Genomic DNA, 13177 nt, shown 5'->3' on the forward strand with positions numbered 1-13177 from the left:
AACTTAATTTAAGAGAACAGTCCATGGTCCACATAGCTCTTTCTTGGCCATGTTTCTTTGGCCATTTCACAAAAATGGGAAGGATATTTTAGGGAACAAAATAGCAAATCAAAAGGGCAGTGTAAGATTTTTAAAAGTAAGATTCTTTAGTGCACTTATAAATCACTAACTGCGTAACACGCAAGGGCAGTCATGCCTCAGGCCTGGATGGAGAGGGGGCACAGACCCACCTGCTTGCCCCCTTGCATCCTTCGTACCTCCCCTTCATTTGCAGCGGACGTCATACTTTAGTCTTTTGGCAAGGAAAATTAGATAATTGGGGAAGGATCAAGAAGAAAACCATTACAGCAGGCATACATGCCCGTTTCCATACGGCTATGGATCCTATTTTTATGTTTGTTTGTATATTTTGAATTATACTTTCCATGTAAGATATGAAGTACTTTTAAATTGAATCGTCCAAGGTAATGTTTTCAAGGATCAGATTTCAGTTTGATGTAAGAAAATATAGCAGCTCTTTGTTCCTTCTAAGTTAGAGCCCACTTTCCACTGCAGTTCTGTTGTGAGAAAGTACTTTGTCAACACCCTTCCCTTTTTCTGTTATCCAGACTACATGCTGCTAACAGTGCCAGTTTGATTTCTGTTGGCACTTAAATGTAGCAGCCTTGAATCACGTATCAGTTTGTAATAATTTGTGCTTACAGCTCCAACTTTTCATAGGGCTACTGCCAATTCATTTCTCAAGAATAATTTTGCTTTTAAAAAATGTTAATTTTAACTCACAGTGAGTTATATAATCTAATGCTGTACAAACTGGGGACCAGAGAAACTCGATCCGTCCTGTCTTGTTCCGTCCTTCCTCTCCTGTGTCAGCTTAGCTGTTCTCTCAGCCACACTGTGCTCTGGCCCCAATTCTGCGACCTAGAAGACAAAAGCCAAGGAGTGCTGTGGAGGGCGCAGAAGCCGTGTCCCCTGTCCCCACTTCTGCAGGCCTGTGAACCTGTGCCCCAACACCAGTGCGTCAGTGCTGCTGATTTAATGACCGGGAATCAGCACAATTATGTCGCCATATAAAAAGCCACAGATCTTTTATGCCTCTAAACATAATCACAGTGCACACTGGCCAGTTAGCTTTTTCCTTAATTTTTTTTGCCAGTTAGTTTTTTAAATTCTATCTTAAAATGATTTAAAAATTCCAAATGACAAAAATAATAGACAACTTGTATTCACATACCTTTTGATTAATTTATAATCTGAAGAACCCTTTGTTCATAATCCCTAATTTTTAACCACCTCTCCATTTATTTTTCCTCTTATTCACGTGCTGGTACGTATACACACACACATCTACACACGCATATAGTACTGTTTTACTTACTTTTCTGAATCTAGGGTGCCCAAGTATTTGGTCAACACTATTCTGGGTATTTCTGTGAGTCTTTTTGGATGAGATTAATATTTAAATTGGTCAACCTAAAATGAAGCACATTTCCCTCCGTAAAGTGAGGCATGCGTACCTGCACTTGATACCGTGGAGCAGAAGCAGGATGTGTGAGATCGGGTCAAGCAGGCCTTGGGGCAGAGTTCCATGAAGTGGTCCAGACGCCCCTTCCTCACTCCTGCTCACTGCCTTCTCCCTCCAGCCTGCGCGGAAGGTCTCCCGGGGAGTTCCTTATGAGCAGTTGACAGAGGAGGAGCACACTAGGGCCTAGTTTACAGTGGTTCTGCGTGGTATGCAGGCGCCATGTGCAAGGAATACCTGCAGCATTACAGCCCTCTCTGGAGACCCCTGAAGGGTGGTGGAGGGAAGTCTTCCAGGGGGCAGGACTTGGATATTGCACTTGGTTGTTCACTTTGCTTGGAAGGAGAAATGACCACCTTGAGGTTATATGCTGATTTATGAAATACAGCCAAGAGTTTGGTTGGATGGTCAGGGACTTGGAAGGAACACAGTTGGAATTTGGAAATCTGAGGAAAAAAAATATGCGGAAATGGGCAAAAACAGGAAGATATTTTTGTCCCACGTCATTGCTTACGAAGGATGACCTTGATAGAGAAGGATATTGAAAATCAAATGAAGGATAACTCGTTCGTGGACAACAGTCAGCCTCCATCCCTAGTCACCCTTCTCATGGCTCAATAGGGTCACGAACAAAATGGCCAAGAATAGAGTTATATCAGTTCAGGAGCATGAATTCCTACTCATCAAGGCCAGCCTGGCTGTAGCCTGTGTCCCGCGCCCGGTCTGAGTCCTGAGATGGCACCGTGCCTTGAGTGACGAACAGCTGCCTACTGCCAGTTTGTAATGTGGGACTGCGTACGTCGTGGAAGGGACACGGGAAGAGACACTCTGATCTGGGTTGCCTTCTGTTGGGCTGCGATGCGTGCCTCACCAGACGCCTCATCCATTGTCACCTATCCCACACATCACCATGGTCAGTGAACTCGCCTCACAGCGACTCAAGTATGATAGTGGGAGAATGGCTGGACGTAACACGCTTTCTACCATCTTGAAGCTGTCGTCTTGATAGAATACTGGAATAGTCTTTTGAAAACTCAGTTATAGCACCATTGAGGTGACAGTCCCTTCCAGGGATGCATGCAGTGGGGCTCTCCAGAAGGTGGCATGTGTTCTGAATCAGCATCCAATTAATGACACTGTCACAAGTCCTGGAATCAAGCGGTGGAAGTTAGAGTGGTGCTACTCACTGTTACCCCAGTGTCCCATTTGCTTCCTGTTCCCACAGCTTCATCTCTGCTGACTTAGCATAGTTGCAAAGGCAGGAACGCATTCACCAGGAGAAAGGACAGTGACCCCATTCAGCTGGAAGCTAAGCCTGCCACCTGGCCACTTTGCCTCTGAATCCACAGGCAGAGTAGGGAGCTATGGTGCTCGTTGGGGCGACTGACCTTGTCTTCCAAGAGAATGAGTAGCAGCAGCACCTCCGCTGGAGTTGGGGTGCAGTGAAGGCAGGAAGTACTTGTTGGAGTACTTGCGTTTTCCTTTGTGTGTTTCTTAGCACTACTGTAACCTGTGACTAAAGTCAGTGGAGGACCGCAGCTCCCCAGTTCAGGCCAGACACTCATGGCCCCGACGTTTTAAGAGCAAAGGACTGAGTCACCCCACCAGCAGGTGCCAGCTGAAGGCAAAAGACGTCCAGAGTGGGGCAGTGGAAGAAAGTTGTTTGTTTATAAATACCAGCCTGGATCATGTGACCAGTTACAGAAATGAGTATCATGGATATTTCCTTATTTCTTTATGAATGTATTTGTGTGTATATTAATAAGTAGTGAACAATGTTTTTGTTCTCTATTCTCTCTTATTTCCTTATCATGTACCGTTAGGTGTACAGAGTTTGTGTCATGGTACTTAAGTTACCAGATACCAAGGAGGAGAGTGATCATCATCCAAGGACTTTGCCTCCTCTGGAGAAAGATCCCTGCATTTTGCACAGAAGAGTCAGATCACATTAAGAGGAATCATGGCCTCGTTTTTCTCTTCATTTGGAGATTATGTGTCATTTAAAGGAGATATGTATAGTTGACAAGGGATGGACTTGTGATGGTTAATTTTGTGTGTCAGCTTGGCTGAACCAATGGAGTGCTCAGATATTTGGTCAAACAAACATTTTGGATGTTTCTGTAAGGTTGTTTTGGGGTGAGATCAACATTTAAATTGGTAGATGTCAAGTAAGGTCGATTGCCCTCCATCATGTGGGTGGGCCTTATGTAATCAGTTGAAGGCCTGAAGAGAACAAAAAACCGTCTACACCCAAGTAAGAAAGAATTCTCCAGCACTGCCTTCATTTGCAACATTAGCTCTGCCTGGTTGTGCAGCTGTCTGTATTTGCTATTTTGCTATTTTGTCTGTCCTCAGACTTGAACAGAGCTTTCTTAGGTATCTAGTTTGCCAGCCTTCAGCCTGGGAGCAGGAGCCACCAAGCACCTTCAGCCTGCCAGCTCATTTGCAGTGTTGGACCATCGGTCTCCACGATCACATGAGCCAGTTTCTTATAAGTTTTGTTTTGTTTTGTTTTTAAAGAGATGCATCTGTGTGTGGGGGGGTGTGGGGAGGTCCTGTTTCTGTTCCTGTTTCTCTGGAGAACCTCCTGCAGAGGCTCCTCAACTCACTACGGGGTCCCGTCCTGCAGACCCCTCTTGAAGTTGAAAGCTTTAAGCAGTGTGTGTTTGAAAGTGCGTCGGTGCACCTGCCCCACTGACTCCACGGCTCGGCAGCACAGCACGGCCCGAGGTCTTTTCCTCACGGTTGCTGGCTGACCGGGACCTGGGGCTGGAGGCCATATCATGCCATGCGTCGCCAGCCTGGGGAAAGATCTGAACTCGAGATCTGAAGAACGCTTTCTACGAGTCATCCCTTGGGCCCACTGGAAAGTCGGAACAGTCCGTCAGGCCGCTGAAGCTGGCCCATCTGTAGCGTCCGCTCTCTTCATACCAGGACTGGGGAGTCAGAGGCCACATGAGATTGCTTCAGTGTGAGGCTGTGCCACGGGGCAGGCGGAGCTGGTTATTGAGGAGTGGGGCATAAAGGCCCCAGGCCGAGACTCCTTTCTTGACCAGAAACAGGAACTTTCAATTCACGTTAGGCTTCGTTTCCCTTTTTTTGTTTTTGGATTTTTGTTTCTTGTTTATTGATGAACTGATATAACAAAGAGAAAAGAAGTTTCAGTATCTGAGCACTGAACAGGGTTTTGAATGGACAAAGTTTGAACTTTAGAAAGTGACGGTGGTTGTGAACCGCAGTAAGTCATGCTTACCTGTTTCAGTTTAACTGCGATAAATGTCTAGACTGACTATTGCATCCACAACTAAATCTCACACTGTTGCTTTTTATAATTGCTTTCCCTTTTTCAAAATCCAAAACATCAGAAAGTCATTGACATAGTCCCAGCGTACTTACTGCAGTGCCATTGCAAATAGGGCCCCTCGGTGCTGGGTCACGGTGCTGTGTGGTTTTCTCTTCATGCCCTGATTTCATGCATAAAGCTGTCTTTATAATCAAAAGACGACCGACCCAAGTGCCCCAAGGAATGAGAAAAAACGGAGGTGGCTGACCGTCCCGACAGCTGAGTCACGACCCGAGAGCGGGGCAGGTGCGCCTTCTCCCACACGGGGGCTCCTTCCAGGGACCTGGTGTTCAGTTGACTGGTCAGGCTGTCCCTGGAGTGTGAGGACCACACTGCCACTTGGGAGTGGTTTGCCGTCATCGCTGTTTTAGTTTTACCATTTTTCCAGTCTGTTCTGTCCATTCTTCAGGCATTTCAGTTCCTCCCTCAGGTGCTTCTGCTCGGCGTCCAGGGATTTCCAGCCTGAAGGTGAGTCTGCACAGGGCTGACCTCATCCTCGGGCCTGTCTCAGCCTCACCAGCTGCGAAGCTTCTCCTGCCGCGGTGGGCTGTTCTGCACGCAGTGCTTCCCTTTCTGCCCTGGATGCCATCATTCATCGCTGCCCGGAGGACCTGCTCCCCGTGGCCCCTCTGCTCACGGGCCTCCCTTCCCGTCTGCTTTCTAAGTCGGAAAAAAGAGTTTCACGAGGTTCGTTCCCACTCCGGCCTCTGCTGCTCTTTCCGGGCCCATTCCCCCTCTCTCTTCTGCAGGGTGGTGTTTTCCTCCCGTCCTCATCCTGGCCTGCCTGTGTAGACTGAGGCTCTCGCTTTGTCTGCTGATGGGCTTCTAGGTTGGGGTTTGAATTTACTGTGGGCAGTTGGATGCCCATAATATCCTGGCATTGATACGAAGGGGTTTCAGATGATCTGCGGAAAGGCTGGATGTGATTTGGGTTGCAGCCACTGAAGAGTTCGATGAGCTCCATGAGGTTATATTTTCATGGATAATCCAATTTTTTTTCAGCTATTTTGTTGTTCTGGTCTGGGAACAGTTTTTCTTGCTCCCCGGATCATGGCCGTGAATACCTGGGTCCCACCAATGCTATTTGACTTCAGAATCTAACGGGGCTGGGTCTTTTCTGTGGTCATTATCCTATTTGACAGTCATACCATGTACGTTTAATGATAAGTCATCATAGAAATAACTCATTTTTTTTGTTTTGACTATTTGTTTTATTTTTTAAAATGGCCCTCCACCTTTTAAACTTTAAAAATATAGATTATGCTCTGAATCCGGCTTTTGCTCTTATCCTTCCAGTATTAATGGTTCTTTAAAGAAAATCACTGTTGACCAAACTGCCTTGGGACGGCTCCGTCTCCAGCCTTGCGTCTTCCTGTTGCCCTTCACTCCATCGGGACTGCTGTGTTTTAGTGGCACGCTGTCTTTGCCTGAGTTTAGCGTGCAGGTGGTTTTCTGATGACTGTCTGACTGTTTTCTCCTTAGTACTGCCGCGCATGATCAGGGCTCGTTGCTCTTGCATAGCCCCCTGAAGGGGCTCTGGAAGCCGCAGCCATTGCCCCCTCCTATTGCCGCGCGTAGCGTCTCTGCAGAACTTCAGTGGCGCATGGAGAGCTGCCTGCACGGCCTCCTTCTGGGACCGTCTGCCTTCCCCTTTCGACTTCCTGTTCTGACTGCAGCCTGGTCATCACGGTACCTGCAGTTCTTGCACTTTTGTCCGTTTGGTCTACCACGACAAAATACCTCAGGCTGGCTAACTCACAGACCACGGAATTCAGTTCTCAAAGTTCTGGAGGCCGGAAGTCCAGGACCGAGGCACCAGCAGCCTCGGGGTCTGATGAGAGCTCTGGTAGGTAGCCTGCCCCTCCTGGCTGTGTCCTCACCTCGCCCAAGGCCTGGAGGCTCCCACAAGCCCCCCCTCCCTTCCCTGGGAGTTGGATCAGGGCGCCCAGCCTTGAGCTGTCTCCCTAGCACTTTTCATTTCTATTTTTAGACGGGGTCTCACCCAGTTGCTGAGGTCGCCCTCACACTTGCAGTCCTCCTGCCTCACAGGAGTAGTGGGTTCAGGAGTGTGCCATCGTGTCCAGCCCTTAGACTCGCAGGAGCCGCCGGTTCCAGTAACGAGAGCTCCGCCCTCAGGGCCTCCTCACCTGCCTGAGGCCCCACCATTTTTTAAGCTCTTTTTTGATATACATAACAGTAGAGGGTGTGTCGACCCATTAAACATACATGGAGTATAGCTTACTCTAATTAGGACCCCATTCTGGTGGTTGTACATGATGTGGTGTTTCACTGGTCATGTATTCACATATGAACATAGGAAAGTGATGTCCAGTTCATTCTATTGTCTTTCCTATTCCCATCCACCCTGCCTTCCCTTCATCTAATCTACTAAACTTCTATTCTTCACCTCTCCCTTATTATATATATATAATATGCTATATATTATATTATATATATAATATAAATATTATATGTATTTTATATATATATAGTATCTACATATCAGAGAACATTCAACTGTTGGTTTTTTGGGATGGGCTTATTTCACTTAGCATAATAGTCCCTAGTTCCATCCATTTATGAGCAAAGTCCATAATTTCATTCTTCTTTATGGCTGAGTAATATTCCATTGTGTATGTATGCCACATTTTCTTATCCATTCATCAGTTGAAGGGCACCTAAGTTGGTTCCATAGTTTAGCTATTGTGAATTGGGCTGTTATAAACATTGATGTGGCCATGTCACTATAGGATGCTGAGTTTAAGTCTTTTGGGTATATGCTGAGGAGTGGGATAGCTGGGTCAAATGCTAGTTCCATTTCAAGTTTTCTAAGGAATCTCTATACTGCTTTCCAGAGTGTTTGCATCAATTTTCGTTCCCATCAGCAATGTATGAGTGAACCTTTTCCCCCACATCCTTGACAACACTGATTGTTACTTGTATTCTTGATAATTGCCATTCTACTGGAGTGACATAAAATCTCAGTGTAGTTTTAATTTGCATTTCTCTAATTGCTAGGGATGTTGAGCATTTTTTCATATATTATTTGACCATTTGTATTTCTTCTGTGAAGTGTCTGTTTAGTTCCTGTGTCCATTTATTGATTGGCTATTTATTTTTTTTTGGTTTTTTTTTTTGTTTGTTTGTTTGTTTTTTAGTTTTTTATATATCCTGGGGATTAATATTCTATTTGAAATGCAGGTGGCAAAGATATTCTCCCATTCTGTAGGCTCTCTCTTCACATTCTTGATTGTTCCCTTTGCTGTAAAGAAGATTTTTAGTTTGATACCATTCCATTTATTGATTCTTGATTGCACTTTAAGAGACTTGTTGAGGAAGGTGGTTCTTAAGCTGACATGATGGAGATTTTGGCCTACATTTTCTTCTAATAGGCACAGGGTCTCTGGTCTAATGCCCAGGTCCTTGATCCACTTTGAGTTGACTTTTGTGCAGGGGGAGAGATAGGGGTCTAATTTCTTTCTACTACGTATGGATTTTGAGTTTTCCCAGCACCATTTGTTGAAAAGGCTATCTTTATTCCAATGTATGTTTATGGCACCTTTGTCTAGTGTGAGAGAACTGTGGGTTTGCCTGTGTCTTCTGTTCTGTTCCAGTGGTCTTCTTGTCTGTTTTGGTGCCAGTACCATGCCATTTTTGTTACTGTCGCTCTGTAGTATAATTTAAGGTCTGGTATTGTGATGTCTCCTGCTTCACTTTTCTTGCTAAGGATTCCTTTGTCTATTCCAGGCCTCTTATTTTTCCAAATGAATTTTATGACTGCTTTTTCTATTTCTATGAAGACCATCAATGGACTTTTCATAGGAATTGCATTAAATTTGTTTAGTGCTTTAGGTGTCATGGCCATTTTGAGAATATTAATTCTGCCTAGCCAAGAATGCAGGAGAGCTTTCCATCTTCTAAGGTCTTCTTCAATTTCTTTTTTAGTTGTGTAGTTTTCAGGGTGAATAGGGGAAAAATGGGTCAGGATTTCAAAATTCATCTTTGAAAGCAGATTCCTGTTCACTTTTTGTGGTCTCAGCACCCAAGACAGCCATTTAGTGCATTTTTTTTAAGTGACCGCTGCGGTGATCCTTCAGTTCGTTCATTCCTCTTCAGTCTAGCGCTCCTCAGACCAGACCATCGCAGCACGTTTAGTTTATTGCAATGACCTCATCGTCTTTTAGCATCAGTCTTCCTTTTCCTCTATCCTCCTAGCACACTATTGCCAGAGTAATTTTTCTAAAAAATTACTTTCATCACATCAAGAGAAATTATTCCTTACAGATTCAGTTAAAATTAATGAGTCTGGCATTCCAGGTTTTGAATCAGCTAGTTCCATGTGTCTTTTTTATGTTATGTTTTTATGTTTTCCCACATTACATCATATAGTGAATTAGAACAGTCCTCTTATTATTTTCTACTAAGAAAATAGCTATTTCGACCCATTCCTTTGCTGCAGCTAGTCTTTAGGCCTAGCATTCCCTGGCCATCCTCACCTTCTTGCCAGTATATATCCTTTACACCTAACCTTGGGCCCAGCCCTGGTCGGCATTCGTGACTGTTTGTTAAAGGAGTGAATGAGGATGTATATTCTCAATGAACTTCTTTGACCAGCTTCAGGCAATGATGATATTCATGGCCACAGGCTCCATAAGCCTATTTATTAAATTATATTTCAAACATAGTCAAGTTTAATAAAAGATTAATTTATTAAATACAATCTTGTGTAGAAGTACCTTAATCACCTTCTAAGAAGCAAATTTGAAATGGCTTAAAGCATCATTCTCTTTATTCTTCTTCAATTATAAAAGTGCTTTTAAATTAATCCTTTTCTTAGCTTTAACATAAGTGAATCATTGGATCTAATCAAATGATTTCAGCACATGGCCTGTGCAATTACATTTGTGCAGCTTAGCAGAAACTATGGCAACAGAATTGAAAAAATGTGTTTTCACTGATTGTTTTCCTCTGTAAGAGTGGGAAGTTCCAAGTTAAACATTTCACAACTTAAAAAAAATCATAGATAATATGCATTACAGATTACACTTGGTAATATAATTATCTGGAAAGCTGGATTAAGAAATCATTTATTAATCATAAGTTTACTGCTAAAATATGCCAAGAAGCATATATCAAAGGCTAACAATAAGTTCTCATTGAGTGTTGGCGTTATGGGGAATTTTCAAGGGCCGCTTCAGGCCTGTCTATATTATCTTTTTGTTAAAGTCAAACCTGGGTTATTTTATTTTATTTTATTTTTTTTTTTTTGCGGTACTGGGGATCGAACTCAGGGCCTTGTGCTTGTGAGGCAAGCACTCTACCAGCTGAGCTATCTCCCCAGCCCAAACCTGGGTTATTTTATAATGGAAAAAACAAAAAAACAAAAAAACAAACTATGAGCTGGGGCTGAGTGGAGAGTACTTGTCTCACACGTGTGAGGCACTGGGTTCGATCCTCAGCACCACATAAAAATAAATGAATAAATAAAGATATTATGTCAATCTACAACTAAAAAAATTTAAAAACAGTAACAAAGTTATTTAAACATAGTAAAAATACCAATTATCCTTTTAGCTTAAATTTGCTGTTTTTAAAGTTAGACTAATCAGTACCTCACACCCATCGGGATGGCTACCTTCAAAAAAGAAAATAGAAAATAGCAGGTATTAGCAAGGACGTAAAAAACACATCTATGAGAATCAGTATGGAAGTTCTTCAGAAAATTAAAACTATAATGACCATTTAGTTGGTCCAACAATTCCACTTCCCCTAAGATTTCAGTGACCATAAGAATTGAGGTATTTGTACACCCACGTACATAACAGCATTATTCATAATGTTGAAGCGTGGACGCAACCCAGGTGTCCCTTGACAAATGACTGGATTAGCAAAAGTGGCATATCCGTAAAATGGAATATTACTTAGCTTTAAAAGGAAGATGGTTTTGACCCTTGCCTCAGCGTGAATGGAACTTAAGGATATTACGCCAAGTGAAGTAACCCTGCCCCCAAACTGCACGATTCCTCTTCAGTGAGAACCTCACCTTGGTCAAAATCATGGAGACCCCGAGGATTGGTTGCCAGGGATTGGAAGCAGGGGAAATGGGAAGCTGTTCAGTGGCTAGAGTTTTAGTTTTACATGACAAGTTGCAGAGAAGGTTGGTGGGGAGGGTTGCACGTTGAGTGCAGTTAGTGACAGTGATACAGTTCAAACGGTTCGTTTATTCAATTTTTTTGTACATCTTACTACAGTAAAAATTGAAAAATTAGTCAAATTTTGTTACTGGGCATGTAGACCGATTATTATTTATTAAATACAGGAGGGGTTGAAGTTCAATCCTTGTGTAAGGAACCAATTATTTTATAGCTATTTTATGATATTCTTTAAGAACTATTGATAGTTCAAACTGTCTTTAAATGAATCATTTTAATATTGAAATTGATTTGAGTTTTGAAATTTAAGAAAACACAGTTGATTTCTTATGAAAGGATTAAATTCAGTTTTAAAAGCGGTCACCTCACCAAGGAATATGCATTATAGGAAAATAACTCTCATCAAGTGGAAAGATTTTTGGTGGGCTGATTCCAGTGTTTTCCTTCCTTCTTTTTCTCCCCCCTCCCTCCTTCTCTGCCTCCCCAGACAAGCACTCTACCACTGGGCCACATCCCCAGCTCCTAATATTTTAATAAGAAGAAAAATTGGTTATAATTGCTTTGTGAAAGCATGAGAACTTGTTTGTATCTTTCTTTTCAGAATGATTAAACTCAATAATTCATTAATGTAAAAAAATTATAAAAGCTTTTGACAAGAGGAGACTAAGAAGAGACAATAGAGACAGGCTTAAAGTAGACCTTGAAAAGATCTTAAGTATTGTCTTTGTCCAAGTTATTAATATTTAACAACCCATTTGGTGTGGCTGTCAGAGTAGATGCCACCGGTAAACCCCTGGCATGGTCCCACTGCCTCGTGCCAGCCAGCCAGCTCCAGTGTTGAGTTTTTGAAGTCTATGCTATTCTTTATTTCTGTGCTTTTGTGTAGGGTTTCATGTGGCAGTGCTTCTGTGGGAAGGAGTCAGTCTTTGTGTTAGGATTTAGAGGCTGAAGGTAAGGTTTGTGCCATCATGGCATTAGAGCCAGAAATCCAGGAATGCAGGACGCTGCCCCGCCAGTCTGCGCTCTCCCCTGAGGAGCCCAGGGGTCTGTCTGCAGGGCTGAGAGCAAGTGGAGGCAGAGCGCACCTTGGAAGGGCTGTGTGTGCTCCCAGCCCTTCATGAAAGGTGCACTGGTACAGGTTGTTCAGGTGAGGCCTCAGTGAGGCTTCGTGGGCCCCTCCCAACCCTTCTCATCATGATCTGGGGACCAGCGTGTTCAGGCATGTGGCTTAGAAGGTCAGAGGGAGAACAAACCAGTGAGTGAACCCGGGTGTCTTATTAGTCCGGGCTTCTCTAGCCAAAGCACCCCAGGCTGAGTGGTGTGAACTGCACAGCCTTCCTCACTGTTCCAGAGGCTGAAGTGCAAGTTGAAGGTTCTGGTAGCTACAGTCTCTGGTGAAGGCCTGCTTCCTGCTTTGTAGATGGCTGTCTTCTCATCGTGTGCTCCCTCCTGTCTCACAGTTTTTATGAGGGCACCAGCCCATCCTGGGACTCCACCTTCATGACCTGATTGCCTCCCACCGGCCCCATTTCCAAAATCAGCACGTTAGAGATTAGGATTTCAACATGATGAACTTGAGTGGGGAGGAGACACAAAGATTAAAACCATAGCCCCAGGTCTCGAGTCAGCCCTAAACCTGCTTAGCCAACTGCTACGTGGATGAGGGAAGAAGTGTGAGAGAATGGCCTGTCTGCCCCAGGAGTCAAGCCGTGACAGAAATCTGAGGGAAAAAACCAAGTGCCTTTGCGGAGGCTGATTTTGTAACGCAGTGGCTCCACTGACCACTAACTGGGCACGCTTGAGTGGTTAGAGTAGCGCACTCTCACCTTTGGGGAAAACCGTGCGGGGGTCGAGCAGGGTGTGCGTGCCTGCAGAGGCTCAGGAGCAAAGCTCTTTTTCTCCTACAGCCACAGTGAGTTACCATCATGTCCTTTTGGGTATGAAGAAAAACAATGGCCAACCTTAATTCTGTCTTAGGAGTACAGACCTGTTCTGCGGTGTGTTCCAGGTGTCAGGGCCGCTCCGTATCTTCTGATCAGCCTATCTTGAACTTAACTAAGGCATGTGAGTGACTCTCAGTGCAGAAAATTTTTCTGCATTGGTGATGTTTATGTCACCTGTGCGGTGACATAAAATGTGTAAATATTTTAAGACTTGTTC

General features: G+C 43.9%; 1 protein-coding gene across 4 annotated transcripts in view; it reads left to right on the forward strand.

Annotated features, from left to right (window-relative positions):
• RPS6KA5 (ribosomal protein S6 kinase A5) overlaps positions 1-13177 on the forward strand; it is a 160741-nt gene that overhangs the window by 31022 nt on the left and 116542 nt on the right. The gene's annotated exons all lie outside the window — the stretch shown is intronic.

The sequence above is a fragment of the Sciurus vulgaris genome (genome assembly GCF_902686455.1).
Source record: "Sciurus vulgaris genome assembly, chromosome: 2".
Taxonomy (NCBI): domain Eukaryota; kingdom Metazoa; phylum Chordata; class Mammalia; order Rodentia; family Sciuridae; genus Sciurus; species Sciurus vulgaris.